We start from the raw sequence: 18,176 nt of genomic DNA, 5'->3' as shown, positions 1-18,176 counted from the left end.
ATTTTCCCCTAATATATTAATACGATGATTTAAACCATCATTCAGAGGCAGACTTTTGGTTGAAAATCACTAAAGGCTTAGATGGTGTTTAGTGTTATCAAGAAGCTACGCGTTCGTTGGTTTGCAAGGAATCAATAAAGTTGCCCTTTCCTCCTTTTTATTTTTAGAGGCTTCAATGGGATTTTATCTCTTTTAAGTATATTAAGGAAATCACGGGTGAGCTGATTTTGTTATTTTTCTTCTTTTGATTGGAGGAAGTTCTTAGGCTGTTTCTCTTATTGCTTGTGGAAGAAAAGTTCTTGATTTGATGATGAAGGAGTGAATTTTCTTCTTTAAATATTCCCCTTCAGAAAAACTTGATTTAAAATAAATAAAGATGGCAGAAATAGGCCATTGAAAGGGGTATACCCCTGATACATACAAACCTTTTGGGGGACAGCAGATGAATGTATCTTTTCTTTTCCTGCCCAATAGCCTTTTCAATAAAAGATGTGGAATAAAATGCATAATGAAAAATTTAAAAACAGGAATAAAGTTGGAAGTATAATGCATGTTTCTTAGCATACTTTAAAAACAAATGAACATATGTTAATAAACTAGCTTTAACTACTCTGCAATGTGTACATATCCTTCAACACATCACGTTGTACATGGTAAATACATATGATTTTCTGTTAATTTAAAAAATAAATAAATTTGAGAAAAAAACCCAAACAAAACAAAACAAAACAACCTAAATGAAAATGAAAGTGATGTCTTTCATAATAAGAAGTCACATTTAGAAGAGCTTTATTTATTTGTTTTTGGCAATGCTTATATCTTTACTTAATACTATTATACTCTTAACTAAAAGGTTGCCTCAAATTTTATAAAGATTTTTTTCTCAATTCACCTTTAGGATATTTGATTACTGGGGTGATAGGGCAATCCTTAAAGAAATATTTATCTTTCTCTGAAAATGGCATTCAAACATCATTGAAAACCCATAGCAATAAAAGGCAGATTCTTAGAATGTTGTATGAGGCTTTTAATTATTGTCTATTAAAAATTAAATTTTTGGAAATGCATGAAACTCCTTCATATAGAACTGGAGATTACATGTGTGACTTTTTTTTCTGTATGAGGGTTTATTTCTTTCCTTCTCTCTTCAGTCCTCAGTCCCAGCCATAAAAACACTTTTCCTAGATCCGTTAGGAAAATTTAATAACCAGATAGCTCTCTAATGAGAAAGGAATTTTTAAGTTTCATTGCTCTGTGCTAATAATTTGTATTTTTTTCCCCCAGTCTTGCATGTTGTATATAAGCACCACAAAAAAAATCAACCTTTTAAACAGAGATTGGTTCTGACAGCTTTTATTTTGTGTGATTTCCAAGAATTGATATATAAATGCTTCTTAATTGAAATAGTCCCCCTTTTGGTTTTTATTTTATTGTTCTTTACTTCTTGACATCTTGTACATTAAATCAAAGGCTGTTTTAGAGACATGAAATGACAGCTTTTTCAGAGTCTGCTTCTGGATCCTGATAGATCTGCACTTCTCAAAGCAGACAAGTTTGCTCTCCCCAGCCTCGGAGAAGCTTCCTGCGTGATGGGCACGTCACCTAGAAACAACATAAACTGCAGGTTAATCACCGAGGAACGGCTCATGTCAATTCCCCACTGCCCTGCTCCCTGTTGAAGAGGAATAAAGCCGAGAGTGACTGTTTCTTTGCGATTTAATTTTACAGAATCTGAACTCGGCTTTAGTTTGAAATTATATTTCCTTTGGCCAGGATGGAAAGGCTACTCATGTCATTTAGTAACGCGTTGTAAAGAAAAATCAAAGCGTCCTCATGGACTGTTTTTCCCTGTTGTATCTTCCCGTGATGAGAGAACACATAAAGTGAATGAGACGTGACAGAGGCATGCACAGAGAACCCATTTGTTACACTGAAATTCTGAGGAAAATGCTATTTGTGTTACTGTGATGTTTTGGAGTTAGAAAAGAGTTATTTGGGAAAAGAAGTGTCTTGATATCAATGAGGAGAAATAAAAATGAGACAGAATGCAGAAAGATGATAGCTCAGTAAAGAGCAGCACAACAGACCAGACCATGCCTCCTCAGAGGTAGAAAGTAAACATCTTATAATGGAAACAGTAACAAGATGAGTATTAGAGATTTGTTTTTCAGTTCTACCTAACTCTTTGTAACTTTACAATGTAAGATTCAGAAATTGGAGCCAATTATCATAATATGTGGTGGTTTGGTGGGAGCATGTTCTACATCAGACAGTTAAAAGGTTTTATTGCTATTAGGAGCATGTTAATGCCCTTGATAATGTCTCTACTTGCTTTGTAATGTCTCTTGTTGAAGTATAGAATTCTTTTATCTTCTTATTACATTATGCAAAAACTTGAATTGAAAAGATATTTGCAGGAACATTTAAAGTAGTGCATCAATCAGCTTCAAAGAAGAGAAAATGTTCTCAGAATAGCTTATAAAAGGATAACTGTCAGTTTTATTTTGGATGAACAAAGGTGGCAACGTAAAAAGCACTTTATTGTAAAAGCATAGTGTGCAATTCAATAAATATGCCATATAAATATAAAAGAGAAGAAAGTTCATAATTATCTGATGACTTAAATGTAATTTAAGTAATACTTTTAAAATTCACCTAGCAGTGAAGTACTCTTCTTCTATTGGGTTCTGAGTTCTAGCTTCTAAGGCCCCATTAGGTGATAACTTAACACACACTCTTTCTCTCTCTCTCTCTCGCTCTCTCTCTCTCTCTCTGATAGCGTAAGGATTTGAATGAATTAGTCATGGTCCCATTTTCAATATATCTCTAAAAGATATAGAAAGTAGTGTGTGTGGAAAGCATTAGCAAAAATTTTAACAACCACTTAATGGTGCAGGCTTTTCAAAGTGATTCGGTCTTATCTGCACAGTATTCAATTGTTTCTCATTGTCATTGCTGCTATAAGACAATTTTGAATTTGAATGTAACTGTATTGTGACTTGAAATAGCAGTTCCCAGTGTTTTATGTTTGTTAGGAAAAGCCATTAGCAGGGCAATTTCTGGACTTTCTAAATCAGGGGTGCTTTGTTACTTTTTATGTAAGGGTACTTACAATTTTCGTATAATTAGAAATCTTTTTTCTTAAGACAGATGGTTTTTTAACTGTAAATGCTAACTATACAAGCTTATTTTTCCAATGTTTCCCAGGTAATGAACTCTCACCTCATAAATGCTGCAGAGATGATTCTTTTTGATAACACTAAAAAATCTACAGTGCAAACTACCTATTTAAAGAAAATATTCAGATCCACATGGAAAATATAAATTTTTAGAATAGGGAAAAATCATCTATAGAATGGAACTTCCCTATAACTTATGTTTCTACACATGACAATATGCATCTAAGCATGGACAGCTAGCTCCCTGCATGGAGAAGGCGCTTTTCAAGTATTTGTTGATTAAGGTTAGGATATAAGAATGTCCTAATAAGTAAAAATCTGTCTTTTGCTTTATAACCTGACAAAAGGATACAAATCTCTTATTAAATATAGTAATAATAAGTTTTCCCCAGGCTCGGGTCTTTTCAAGACTCAAAAGATTTCATTTGAAGTCAGAAAGCCAGGTTAATTCATGCAACCACACTATTGTACCTTGTAAAATTATATTGTTTGTAACACTTGTAAGAAATAATCTTCAGTGGTTTTAAAACTGCAAATATGGCACCTTATAATAAAAAATCAATTCATAACTTCATTTGTGACGTCATTTTGCTGGCAACTTATTTCTCATGGCTATCGTTCATGATACCTGATTCATTTAAGTAATTTTTTTCTTCTTTCAGTGGGTTTCCTACAGACTCTATAGACACAGTTCTCAGTCCACCGCTACCCTCTGAGATACCCCATTTTCTCATTGCTTCTTTCTCTCGCTCTGTTCGTGACCACTCTCATTTTGAAAAGACAAGGAAAATTATCTCATAAAAGAAATGTAATAACAACAGAACTTCTGAGATTTCAAAAATGTGGAATTTTTAAGTTATTGAACTATGGGAGAAGCTGTAATTTATAAGCAGTAAGTTAGTATGTTGTACACATCTGTGTACTGTTTCAGAAAATAAAGGTTGTTACCATAGCAACTGCCACATAATATAGAACATACGTTATTTGTGAGATGCCAGCCTTTGTGTAAAAGAAAAAAAAATTCTTCCTCATGGCTTCTCCCTGGTGTTTCAAGGATTTCAATGTTTTCTTTACTATAATAAGGGATCCTCTTTTTTAGAGTCCTGTTTTTTAAGTATTTTTCTTATTTTCATTTTCTCATTCTTTTAGGGTTTGTTAGCTAAATTAGTAAGTTTGTGTAGTACTGCCATGATTTGGTGACTGCTTCTAATACATTTCTCAGTTAGTCCTAATTTGCTAATTGTTAATAAATTAGAGTTCCACTTTCAGATATAGCAACATGTATATATATTGAGAATACATTTAGTACTGTGAATCCAGCAGATAAATGCAACTGGTAACATTTTATTTTTTGGCTCTTTGAAGGTTTTATAATTTTGTATTTTATGACCAGTGTGGTATTTAACCACTTTTTAAAACTAAAAATGTCACTTAGAAGTATGTATCTATTTTACAGTTGTCATTTTTTTATTTTACAATTTGTGTCATTTAACTTCTAAAGAAGTGTACGTTTCTAGTCTTTCTTGGTAAGTGGTAATGCCAAAGAAAAAGTTGACAAGTCGGTAGTCTCAATTTTAATCCAAGTAATTTTAGTTTTAAAGGCAGAATAATGAATCACTAAAAGGAAGGAGGCAATAATGCAAAATGGAGGACCCTTCGATATAGCTGGGCAAGGTGTCCGAATGTACAACTGCTTTGAAATTAGTCTGAAAACATCTGGACACATTAGAACAATGATTTTTGGACTCAGTGTTCTCATCCACACTATGGCAGAGATTTCTGATATGTAGATGTATCTGATAAGATTGGATTTCTTGTGCATGGTAAATTTTTAGCCCAGATTCAATATGATAGTGCAAACATTGACATATTATATCAGGTTAGAGGTTTTCCAAAGAATAGCATCTGAGTTTTCCTTTGCTGGATACCAGCTTTCCTTAGAGACAGCTACCTCTGTATCTTTGGAATGGTTCTCTGTCACAAAAATGTACTGTATCAATCCTGAAAACAAAACACTTCTGGTGAAAAATGGCAGAATAGATAATACTCCTCCTTTCTTAAAAAATAATAGTTTAATCAATAAACATTTATTAAACATCTACCATGTGCCAGGCATACTTTTGGGGATATAAAGATGAATAATGGCGCTTCCCTGTCTCCAGGGAAACTCACAAATTTAATCAGAGAGAGAAGTGCACCACTAACTGACACAAAGAGCTGTGTGCTGCAACCTGATCTTTCCACAGGCCTCATCAGTCAGCATACAACAACAGCAACAAGCAGTAATCATAGGCGACATTTATTGAACACTTAACTTTTTGACAGGCACCTCAGATGCATTGTGTAATTCAATCCGCGCAATAGTGCTCTGAGGGTTTTATTGACAAGAAACTGGGCTTAAAGCGTTGGAATAACTTGCCTAAGGTTACGCAGTGGAATAAGGGTTCTCATGGCTGTTATACCTAAAATATTACCTAAAACAATACACCTTGATCACTTGTTGCCCTGCACTGCCACCATCTCCATCCCTGGCACCTTTGTCTCTCACTGCGCTCTGCAGTAGCCACCCCATAGACTTCCTTGCTGCCTTCTGGCCCTATGGTCCATCTTCCAAACACTGGAAATCGACTCTTCTTTAGCTCCCAGGGCAGCCTTGTAAGAACGTAAGCCAGATCACATGCTCCCTGCTTAGACTTTTCCAGTGATTTTCCATTACATGCAGAACAGAATCCCAGCTGTTTTCCATGGCTTACAAGGCTCTGTAGAGTTTGTCACCCTTCCCCGACCCCTTAAACTTCATCTCCTACTGTTCTCCCGGTAGCTTGTTTACAATGTTTTAGACCAGGATTGGCACACTTTTCAGCACAGGGCCAGATATAAATATTTTAGGGTCTGCAGGCAATACAGTCTCCCTTGCAGCTACTTAACTCTGCTAGTATAGTGTGAAAGCAGACATAGATAATAAATAGTAGATGAGTGTGATTACGTTCCAATAAAACTTTATTGACATAAACAGGCAGCAGGCTGGATTTGGCCCGTAGACTGTAGTTTGATCCTTGTTTTAGACTTACTATATATTTTTTTTTTCCTCCAATTTGCCAAGCCCTTCCTCCCTGAGGGTTCACCTCGGATCTTCCTGGGCTGCCTCTTCTGGCCACTGCATCCTCACTGTGAATGAGAGACTGACCTGGCTTCTCTATTTAAGTAGTTTGCTCTACTCATCTCCACATGTCACTACCTGCTTTATTGTCTTCACAGCTCTTACCACATGCAACATCTCATTAATGTACTCGCTGACTTATTTAGCAACTGTGTCTCCCTCTGTCAGGTGAACATCCTGTGAGGAGGCTGCTTTCTGCCTCACTCACTGTGGTGTTTCTACCAGCTAGAGCAGAGCCTGTAGCATGAAGTAGGTACCTAGGAAGTGTTTTCAATTGAATGGAGTATAAGCCTGACTGATTCTAAAGCTTGTGCTTTCTGTGATTTCCCAGTATTCCTCTTCTGGAAGATCCCACACTAATGGTAATTGGAGGAATTTGTCACACTGGATTCATGAGGACCTGGCAAAGCTTCACCTCCATGCATTTCTGGTAGACCCCAAGGAATTGCTCCCATGGACATGTGAATAAGGTTGACATCTGCTCTATGGTGTCCCTGGAGTGTTGACCTCTCATGCTGTTCATCGCTGCCTTTGCGGACAGTGTCCCATGCCCACTGGATGTCATCACCTCCATCAGGCTTCTGTCACTTCTCCTGCGTGGTCTGCACTCACTGAGCACCTTGAATGTCTTGAGACACCAGCTGTGGTGCCATTGCCCCTGCTGAGACCACCCGGTGATGCCATTGCCCCTGCTGCCACCTCTGTCTGAGCATCACTGCCCTCTCATGTGCCTAAGCCTTCTGCTGGGACTACCCTTGCTTCTAGTCCCACCACGATGCCACCACTTCAATGAGCTAAGCTGCTTCTAATCAATGGTGGAGTTAGGAAGATCACCCTCTTTAAATTTCCCTCAACTCAGTGGTTCTGAATTGGTGCGGCTTGTGCTCCCAAACTGAAGAATTTTAAACTTTTACTCACCACCGTCTCTCTTCCTAAACGTAGTACCTGATGCTTACATGAAGCTCATTGTGTGCCCGGCAGTGTTGAGAGAGTTTTACATACATTAACTTGTGTGATGCTCACAACAGATCCATGTTATCATCTCCACAGAGGTTAACTGACTCACTCAAGGCAACCAATAAGCAACAAAATTGGGATCCGAATACAGGCAACTGGCGTTAGATTCATGATGTTACTCACCCATCCACAAGGACCTAGACATGTGTCCATGGGGCTAGATTTGGCATAGATGCAAGAAATTGACATCACACTCCGAAGCTCTACTCCACAGTCACCCTGGGGCTCAGAAGCCTCGTGAGTTAAGCCTCTCGGTGCTATGTGACTCCTGAGTGCACCTCACTGCCTTGCTAGATCTGTGTAATGAGGTCTAAACTGAGGCTGAAGCAAGGACTGTTCTCCCCATGCTCTTCTTCGAGTAAGGTGCTAAGGTAGACTTTTGAACTGTGTCTTTAACACAAAGGAGTCATGAACTATGTAGGCAAGGATGAAAATTGAACTGCATCCCGAAAGATGAACATGATTTTGCCAGGGACTTTTGAAATGGACATAACCAAACCAAGGGGCTGGTGCAACCTGTATTCTCTACAAGACAGAGAACAGGCCAGGGCATGGCAAGAGAGAAGGCTGAGAAAGTAGAATGAGCTGAATTTTGAAGAGGCTTGATGTGAAGGAATTTGGACTTTGTTTTCTAGGCAAGCATAGGAGTGGGAAGGAGAGGCAACTAGTCACAATTTTAACATGTGAAAGTTAGACACAAACAGCTCCCCGATATGCCTGTTGAGAGAAGGTTTTGAATCTATGCTTCAAAGGCTACTTGATGTCTTCTTGGTCTGTGGGTGGTCTATAGACTCACCTCTTGTAATACTGATTGGGACAGGACTCTACCTTCATGGCTGTCATGTGAACTAATGATTGACAATGCCCCTCATCAAAATCAGTTCCATGTTCCTCATTCCTTGCAATAAAGTTTACCCTCTCTGTATCTGTTCCCACCGCCTGCCCCAGCAAGAGTGGAGGTGATTCCTGAGTGCTGTTATATCGGAGTGGCCCCAAGAAGTTCTAGAACTAATGCTCCAGAGGACCTCAGCCATGCAGATGATGTCATACATGATTGTCTTAAATGGCTTTATCCTGGTTAACCAGTCTTCTGGGCCCGAAATCTCCCAGCCACCTCCCAGGTGGGATGATTACAAATGGACTCACCCTTAGTCTAGGAAGCTGCCTGGCAAACATGGTCATCTCTGATGACTTTGGAGACTGTCCAGTTTTCATGTCCACTAATTAGGCAGTTATTCGCACTTCCTTTTACTTACTCACAGGGCTCCCTTCTCACTGGCACACTTGTGAAGTTCTTCTGTGATAACATGATGTTCCAGATAAAGTATGTCTTCTTCCCTTTGGGAATCAAATGCCCCTTTGGAATTGAGTCTCTTTTATCTAAACCACTTTTTGAATCTTGTCAGCTTTGTCTATAAGAAATATTTAGACTGATCTCACTCTTATCAGAACAGAGGTCTTACTTCTTCGGCAAGTACATATAAAACGATAGGCTGGGTGCAATGGCTTACGCCTGTAATCCTAGCACTTTGGGAAGCCGAGGCAGGAGGATCAACTAGTCAGGAGTTCAAGACCAGCCCGGCCAACATGGTGGAAGCCCATCTCAACTAAAATACACACACAAAAAATTAGCCAGGTATGATGGTGGTTGCCTATAATCCCAGCTATTCGGGAGGCGGAGACCAGAGAATCACTTGAACCTGGGAGACGTCGGTGGTTGCAGTGAGCCAAAATCGCACCATGGCACTCCAGCCTGGGTGGCTGAGTGAGACTCCATCTCAGAAAACAAATCAAAACACAACAAAAGACTGCAGGGGAGAGCAGCCCAATCCATCTGTTTTATGTGTCCTCCCTGCTTCAACTGCCTCTAACCCTTGACCCCCCAGCCTAAGGACTAGAAAATGAGGGAAGTGGGGAGCGATTCGCAAGGCGCAAGGATAGTGGATCCCACAGGAGAGCAGCATATCATTTCATGAGCCTTGTGAGGAGTTAGAAAGATTCATCATTCTTATAACTTGTTTCCTGTTTTTCCAGGGTCAATCCAGGCACATCACCTTTTCTAATCCCATGATGTTCCAAGTTTTTAAAACGCAGGACATTTTCTCTTCAAAGGAAATTTCCAGTGATGGCTCTATTAAACAGATGGAAGTGGAGCTGTGGTGGTTGAAGGAGGTGGTAGAGCCTAGTGCTCCTTTCCCTTATCCCATGGTACCCCCACCCTCCATCAAAGGTAGGGCTCTGGGGAAAGAGGGGTGGAAACCTCTGCTCTACCCCACCCATGGATTCTGACATTTACTCTAAGGGGTGCAGCCTATATAAAGAAGGATGTAAAGGAACATTTTAAGAATGACCGATTTTGTCTTAATGGTGAATAACTCTGGACTTCCTTTGGTTACCACTGGAAATGGAAAGACTTCTTCAGGATAGTAGAAAGAACACCAGAACACAATGGCTCTCGGATACATCCTTCTCGACAATCCTCTTTGTCTTTTTTCACTCTCAAAATTGCTCTTGTAATGTATCGCATGCGCTACGATAATCTTTCCACCAAAAAGGGAAAATTCTTCTTTTTCTTCAGCTCTAATTTTCGCTCTCTTTTCAACGGTGGGGGTGGGAGCAGACACTAAATCACACAAAGTATCTATCCCACAACCACATAAAGTCAAAGCCACCAGCTGGCCATTTTTAGCCTAATTCTAACTTTTTTGGAGAACTGAGACTATAACGTTTTGAAGTCACCCATATATGTAAAACTCAAAAGAGTAAACGAATAACTTTACAGAAAGAGATTCAATAATAAAAGTAGACATTCCACAGTTATCATCGGCTCAGCTGGTGAAAGGCAGTTGAGGAGGCAAGAAAGGAAGGGAACGGAAAGGAAGAGGGAGCTCAAGGTACGGAGCTACGGGAGCGTGGAAGGCAAGGGTGGCTCTTCCTGCACCTGCAGCCTTGCGTGCTTGGTTTCTTCCCTCTGTGGGAGCCCCACGCAGTGCCCCTCATTGGTGGGCGACCCTTGCTGGTGCTCAGCATCACTCCACAACTGGCCGGAGGGGCTCCTCTACACTTTGCCTTCTTGGGAGGAGCCTTGGTCAAAAAACTCCTGCATCTTCCCCAGAGTGCTTCTCCAGGCCGACTCTTGGCACGCAAGGAAAGTCCTTGGTGCTGTGGTGCTTTTGGTCTTTAAGAAAAATCTTTTTCATGAATTAAAGGGAAAAGTAAACATGAGAAGTATTTGGTTCCTTACTGGGGCTTCCATTTTCTTCCAAAAATTTTCTGAGAAGTATTTTTCTTTTTCCTTAAGAGCTCAGCTCTTGATGAAGAAGTGATTTTTCTAGGACACTTTCCCAAACTTTAGTCTTCTACATACTTCTTTCATCATCTTTGCTCTACCTGCCTACCGTCTGTGCTCTTTTCCTCAATATTTTCTTTCTGTCAATTTAGAATGGAATAATTTAGCCTTATTTTTTTTGATAAATTCTTATTACTGATAAAATTGGTGAAACTACAAGCGTGTTACATTTAAAAATAACAGATAACTGAAATATTGGGGTGTAGGCAACTAAAATGATCTCACCAGTGTCAAATCTCCCCCGTTTGGGAAATATCATTAGAGGAAATGGCCTGCTATTGGCTTATGGCTGAATACAAACCTAGGGGCGTTTACAATTGTCCAATACGTATCAAAGAGGAAAGAAATGGGAAAGCTGATGGACTAGGAAGGAAGCTATAGACCCCAGAATAATGTTTGTTAAAACCTTGGAATTCTTTTCAAGATCAATTACATTTATATGCATATATATATGTGTGTATATATATATATATATATATATATATATATATATGTATTACATTTACATCCCAGTTAAGAATGATGATGTTATTCTAAGTCTATTGCCCAAAACATGATTATTTACAAGGGCATGAGAAAGGTGCTTTTCTCATTGGTTTCAGCAAGTCATTGTCAGGAGCATTTTCCTGAAGGTGGTGTGGTGGTCCTCTCATTGCTGTATATTTGTTCTTCTTAAAATAAACAGGATTTCTGTGAGTTAAAAAAAAAATCACACTACTTAATAATACTCTTGATTAACTGAGAACTTTGTGGTTTCTCAGGAAAAAGATAAAATTGGGTTGTATTATTACTTTATGTTTCTCTCTTTGGCATGGAGTTTCCTTTTCAGATTCCAGGGTAAATAGAACAAAGGATCAATTTTTATAATTTTTTTTTTTTAAAGAGCATCTTCTGGTGTCTCATTATTTGGAGATAACTGTGAAAAGAAAGATCGGGAAAACAGAAAGGCATAGTTCATTTTGTAATTTACAGTAATAGTAATTTTTTTGTTTATGTGTCTTTTTGGGTGCCTTTTTCTGGGAAAGACAGAAAGGAATAATTTTCTCTTTTTCCTCTCTTTTGCAAAACTCATTGATGCAACACAATGCATGTTGCATAATAATCACAGATATCAAGACTTTGGGGAAGCAGGGTTTCAAGTAAACATGCCATACAAAGTATTTTATGAAAATTTCAATTTTTGTGTTTGAGGATAATAAAAGGATTCCTTTGCCTCTTAGAAAAGAAATCCTAAAAACAAATGAACAAATGGACTCGGTCCACGGACACCTAGCCAAGACTGTCTCTGAGAAGAATGACATGCCTTCAGCATGAAGTAGCTACAAGAAAAAGACATGTAATTAAGGAGGAAAAAAGTCAGACACTGGAGCCATTAAAGAGACTGTGATATGAGGAAAACATTGTACAGGAGTTGTGACCGAAGATCTCAGATCTGAGAACTGAAAGGGAATGAAACTAGTTAAAATTCCACTGCTCATTCGCTCCATGGGAGAAATAACATTCCTGTGTGATGCCCCTTGCCGCTTCATTTTTAGAAACAATTAAAAGATGCAAATATTTATGAATCACTGTGCCTGTTGTAATCCTATTTTGAAAACAAACATTGCCTTGTACTTTAGGTTCTCAATGCTGGTTGCTGTTGGGATTCAGGGGTTAAAGCAAGCACTTCAAAATGAGCTCACTCCTGGTACCCAGACAAAGGGATGCAACTCTGAGAGTGTCTTCCGTTTGCCTGCAAGCTGTTGCCTATGCCAAATGAGCATTTTAAAAACCATTCAAATTAAGTTGAAAATTTGTAATTATATTTTCCCTTTTAATTGTAACTTATGCAAATGTTATATTCCAGCTGTACAAATAATTTTCATTTCAGACAACAACATTCACATTAAATCTAGCATGTAACACCCCGATACAAGATTTTTCCCAAGCTGTAGTTGCAGATTTAGAGGGCGAGAGTTGGCTCTGTTAGTTATGGCTTCCATTGCTGTTACCCTGCGGTTAAGTGTAGACTGCAAAGTGGCAATAGAGAAGGGGGCCACTATTGCCATAGTTTGCTGGAGACAATTTATGAATAGAACACATAGGAAGAGACTGAGGCAGCAAACGCACACACGCAAAGGTGCAACATCGAAGAAACCCGGATGTTTGGTAAAGGGAGTATTGTGTCCTTGCTGTAATTGATGAATTCGGCTTGCAGTGCATTAGTTACAGGAAGGGAATGCCTGTGACTCATTTGTTAATTGTCAACCACTTAGTGCAAGCAGAAATGGAGTATTTTCCATTTTCAATGAAAATTTCACTTTGGGAGTTTTATGAACAAAACCAATAGAATTTTTAACGAAGAGTGAAAGAAGCATAGATTGTTTTAAATACATGCACACACGCACTATTTAAGGGATCACATATATCTGAGAAATAAAGAAAAATCCTCTAGCAATGCAGCATATTGTTCTGATTCCCGGAGAGTTTTCTTTACATAAATTTGGGAAGGTTTTCACAGTCTTGGTAGGGAAACATAAGAAACCTTGATTTACTTCAATCTAGTTCACTGCTGATCAGCTTTTGGTACTTAACAGTGTTCTGGAAGCAATGGAAGAGACAACAAAAGAAAGTTTGTGACACATCCTCAAGTAATTCACAAGCTTGGTGATAAACAAGGCAAACTTACGGAATAAGATGGACTGTAATAAAATGACCTGTGTGTGTTTATAGACCCAGCAGAGAGTTCAACACTTCATTACTCAGTTGGGCAAACTGTGATTTCGGGTGGCTTAGTGATTTGTTTAAGGTCACACATCTAATAGCGGGTAACAATATGTTGGAAACCGAGAACGTCTGACTCCTGTCCTTCGTTTTACCATCATTAAGGTATTTGTCATTTGAAAGCTGCGCATCTAGAAATTCTATTTGCCAAACACGGGTTCTTCCTATACTTGCCTGTGAAATGAATTTTGACTTAGAAATTATGTAGGTTTTTAACACCTGCACAGGCCCTAGATACAGATTGAAAGGGTTTGTTGATCTCTAATTAGTTCTGATTCGTTAAAACTGATCTTTAAACTATGGAAAATACAAAACAAAGATCCCGTAGTCCTAAAAAGTGTGCTGTAAATCTGTATGCCTCAGGTCAAAGAGCAAATAATTAAGTCCAGACTGATTCTTGTAGCAAAAGGGTAGTGCAAGAAAATGCTGGAAAATAATGGCTGGGGACAAAAGGCTCTGGTGGCCTGTGAGTCATCAGCCTGGGACGGCTCCTGGCCCGGGCTTTGTTCATTATTGCTGTTAGCACACGTTCTGTTATACAAGTAACTATAACAATGCCATATTCCCTTTACTTGTGAAAAATTTTGGGAGCTACAAATGGCAAGAAAAGATTGATGATCTAGGGTTGGTGTATTGCTCTATGTGCAATAATTTCCTACAGATGAGTATGGGAATGCTCATTCCTCTGTACACTGATTGATTTATTCACTAGTTCATGTATTTATTGACTCATTAATCATGCATTTTTGGGGGCGCTTACTGTGTACCAGGCAATATTATGTTTAATACTGGGAAAACAGATAGACAAAAGCAAAATTAAATCATGTGTTTAATGAATGTTTATTGTCCACATGTAACTTACGATTTAATGAAACCAGAAATTCTTGACTTCTGGTCTCAGCCCTCATCCAGAGAGCCTGCCGCCCATACGTCCAAAGCCAAATGAGTTGTCCTGTAGGTCTCGACATCTCTCATTTAGCTAAACATAGATGCAGACTCTCCTGCGTATCTTACTGGGAGGGCAACCCTGTGTCACTGAAGAGATACAGCATCTTCCACAGTAAGATTGTAGTTAAAAGCATGGAAATTAGATTTAGACACGTAGGATTTATATCCTGGCTCCACTACTCACTAGATGAGTATCCTTATTACAATTGCAGTTTTCTTGTTGGTAAAATGAGTGCAATCTGTAAAGACTGCAGTGAGGATTACATTTAAATAAATAAATGCGGACACCTTGTAAGACCTGACAGATGGCGGCTATTAACACCATTTTGCTAAAATTTGCTCTTCTTTCAATCCCCACTTCCATTTGCAGGTGATGTCTCTTGCTCGCCCTGTATTAGCCCCACTGTGTCCATGGCGTTATTTTGCTGTCTGAGTAGAAACTTAGACACCTGGAATTTGCACTCATCCTCTGGTTCCCTTCATTTACTTTGAAATGCTGCTGATAGTTTGATTTTCTAATGGCGATAGTGGGAGGCTACTGAGCTCGTTTATGGGTATTTTCTGGAAGGCATTCTGTGGAGCAGCTAGGAAGAAAGACAACCCAGGCTGGCTGTTCCCAATCCCAGCAGACTGATTTCTGGGATGTAAATTGCATTAGAGTTCTTCCATCTTTTCTTGGGGTCCCCTCTGCAACTTTCACTTTCTACTTTGCTTTCTCCCTCTTTCTTTTCTCTCCATCTACTCTTTAGACATTTACAAATACACATTAACTTCACAGTTCCTGAGTAGGACGTTATCTTTATTAACACTTGCAATTTATGTGGATTATGGATCTTTTCATGACCTCTTTAGTGCCCCAGGATATGCCACTGCCATTTATTTGTATAGTCTCCTACTTTGATGAAATGCAGATAAGTTGAAAACCCTGCCAAAAATTGCTGTCCGCAGGATATTGGGAAGCAAGCACTTCCACAGTTAATTGTGTGTGCATGTTTAATCATAGTCTCATAAATTGGCTTTTTATTTCTTTAAATTTACTCTGGGAGAAGTCTCAGAATGTTAACATTTTTGCTTCATATCTGCTCATCCTCAGAGAACATGCAGAAATCAACAAAATTGGGTCGGGGTGGGGATGAGTTTTATTTATATTTCAGAAGTAGGAGAAATTCTGTCCTTCAAGCCTTGGAACCGTATTAAGCATATAGGGAAAGGAAAATTCATGCACAGTATTATAGTACCACAGTGGGCTAGGATCCACAATATAACATTTTCCCTATTTTGCTGTCTTTTTTTTTTCTTTGAGAGGCGTGTCTCTATCCAGAACTTTTCAGACTATCGGGCACATAAGAATCATTGGGGTGTCTATCAAAAGGCTGATTCCCAGGCTCCACTACGCAGGGATTCTGACTCATGAGATGACTTGGGGCCTGGCCTCCTGCATTTCACACCAAACCACTTCACAGAGTCCACTTGACTGTCTCCTTTGATTTCTGCTCTTGCCTCTGCCCATTTTCCCAGGCTCGGCTAAGGAAAGCTGGTGCAAGAGGAGATGCTTGACAAAACAGATGTCGCTGTGTCAGAGCTGTTTACTCAGGGCTCACAGTGCTGCCTAATACATAGTGCCATTGAGTCGTTGCTTAGGGAGACACCTATGATTCCATTAATTATTTAGGGATCTAAAGTAGCCGCCATTAATGAATTTGAATGTATTACAATGATCCTAATCAGAGTAACAGATGCAAAATGACAATATGATACATACAATTTTCCCCCAGCGAGTTACACACTATTAAGGTCTGTTGCAGTCAATGAATCCAGATGCTTCCACACTCTTACTGACCATGAAAGATCCTGGTTTCATGACATTACAGAAAATAAGTTCATCCTGTCATCTTGCAGAGTTAAAGCAAGATCCAATTCAGCAGCTGGTAAGGCATCATAAGTTGGTTTGCAATAATCCTGCCCCCGTTTCAGGATTGACTGAGTGGAAGAATTCTATTGCATCTGGGCTCATCATTCCCTTTACATTATTTTTATGCTTTGCCAGATGAGATGCCTTCCTCTTGCTAAGAAGGCCTCCAATGGACAAAGCACGTTTCATACACACATGATGTGAGAAAAAAGCAAACTATTCTTACAGAGGGTAAATTCGTTAAAACCAGAGTAACAAAACTGAGGTCAACCATGATAAAATGGGAAGCAGAGAGCTTCTCAAGAGTCCATTCCTAAAACTGTTGTCAGGCTTCTGCTATAAACCAAGCTATGCAGGGCAGCATTTCCCGCTTCTTGTCCTAGAAATTATACAAAAGCAAAACCGAAAAACAAACTGAAAAGGAAAAGCTCAAAAGGCAAATGTCAACCATAGACTCTGCGACATCTATAAAAGCTGCCAGGAGACACTGAAATTTTGCAGTGGCTGCAGAGGAGGAAGCAAAAGGAAGCAGCACCCAGAGCACCCAGCTGGAGCGCCAGCAAAAATACTCATCCTGCAGGCACAGGACCCACCGGAAGTGCTAACGTTAACACAGTTGTTCCGGAATTGAGGTTTGCAGGGCTGGTGCAAAAGTGTTCCTATCTTAGTTTGGCTCTGAGAAATAAGGAGAGGGCTGAACAAAGAAACCAAAGATGAGCTGTATTTGAAGGAAGCAGTTTATTTCTGGGGCAATAGGAAGGGGAATGAATCCTGCCAGGCCACTTGGCCCCTCTGCAGTCAAAGACCTCTTGAAAATAGTTTGGGAAAACGTACCTCATTCAGTGATGAAAACTTTTTTTTTAAAAAAGGGCATTGATAGAAAGATCCTATATGAAAAATGGTGAGAAAGAGCCGCAAAATCACTGGCAGATGGAAGACACTCATAAATGGGTGAAAACCATGTCCTAACAATTTGCCATAAATTAAAATAAAAACATATGCAATGAGGCAATTACCTTGAGCAATTTCTTTTTAAAAAGTGTATTCATTTCTTGATCATCTACTCTGTGTTGTGCTTTATAAGACTTTAGAGACATCATTGTTTATTTATTTGTTTGTAATTTTTTTTATTTCCATAGGTTTTTGGGAAACAGGTAGTATTTGGTTACATTAGCACATTCTTTAGCAGTAATTTGTGAGATTTTGGCGCACCTGTCACATGAACAGTATACACTGAACCCAATTTGTAGTCTTTTATCCCTCAACCCTCTCCCACCCTTTCCTCTGAGTCTCCAGAGTTCATTGTATCGTCCTTATGCCTTTGCATTCTCATAGCTTAGCTCCCATTTATGAATGAGAACATACAGTGCTTGGTTTTTCCATTACTGAGTTACTTTACTTAGAATACTAGTCTCCAGTTCCATCCAGGTTGCTGCAAATGCCATTTATTCATTCCTTTTTATGGCTAAGTGGTATTCCATCACACACACACACACACACACACACACACATACATGTATATATCTTTACATATATACCACAAATTATTTATCCACTCTTTGATTGCTGGGCATTTGGGCTGGTTCCACATTTTTGAAATTGCAAACTGTGCTGCTATAAAAATACGTGTGCAAGTATATATTTTTTTGAATGACTTATTTTTTTCTGAGTAGATACCCAGTAGTGGGAATGCTGGATCAAACAGTAGATCTAGTCTTTAGTTCTTTAAGAAATCTCCACACTGTTTTCCATAGTGGTTTTTCTATTCCCACCAGCAGTGTAGAAATGTTCCCTTTTCACCTTATCCACACCAACATCTTTTATAAGAAATGCTCAGCATCACTAAAT

This window comes from Saimiri boliviensis, chromosome 11 (genome assembly GCF_048565385.1).
Source record: "Saimiri boliviensis isolate mSaiBol1 chromosome 11, mSaiBol1.pri, whole genome shotgun sequence".
NCBI lineage: Eukaryota > Metazoa > Chordata > Mammalia > Primates > Cebidae > Saimiri > Saimiri boliviensis.
The sequence above is the reverse complement of the archived record's forward strand: the minus strand, read 5'-3'. Positions refer to the sequence as shown.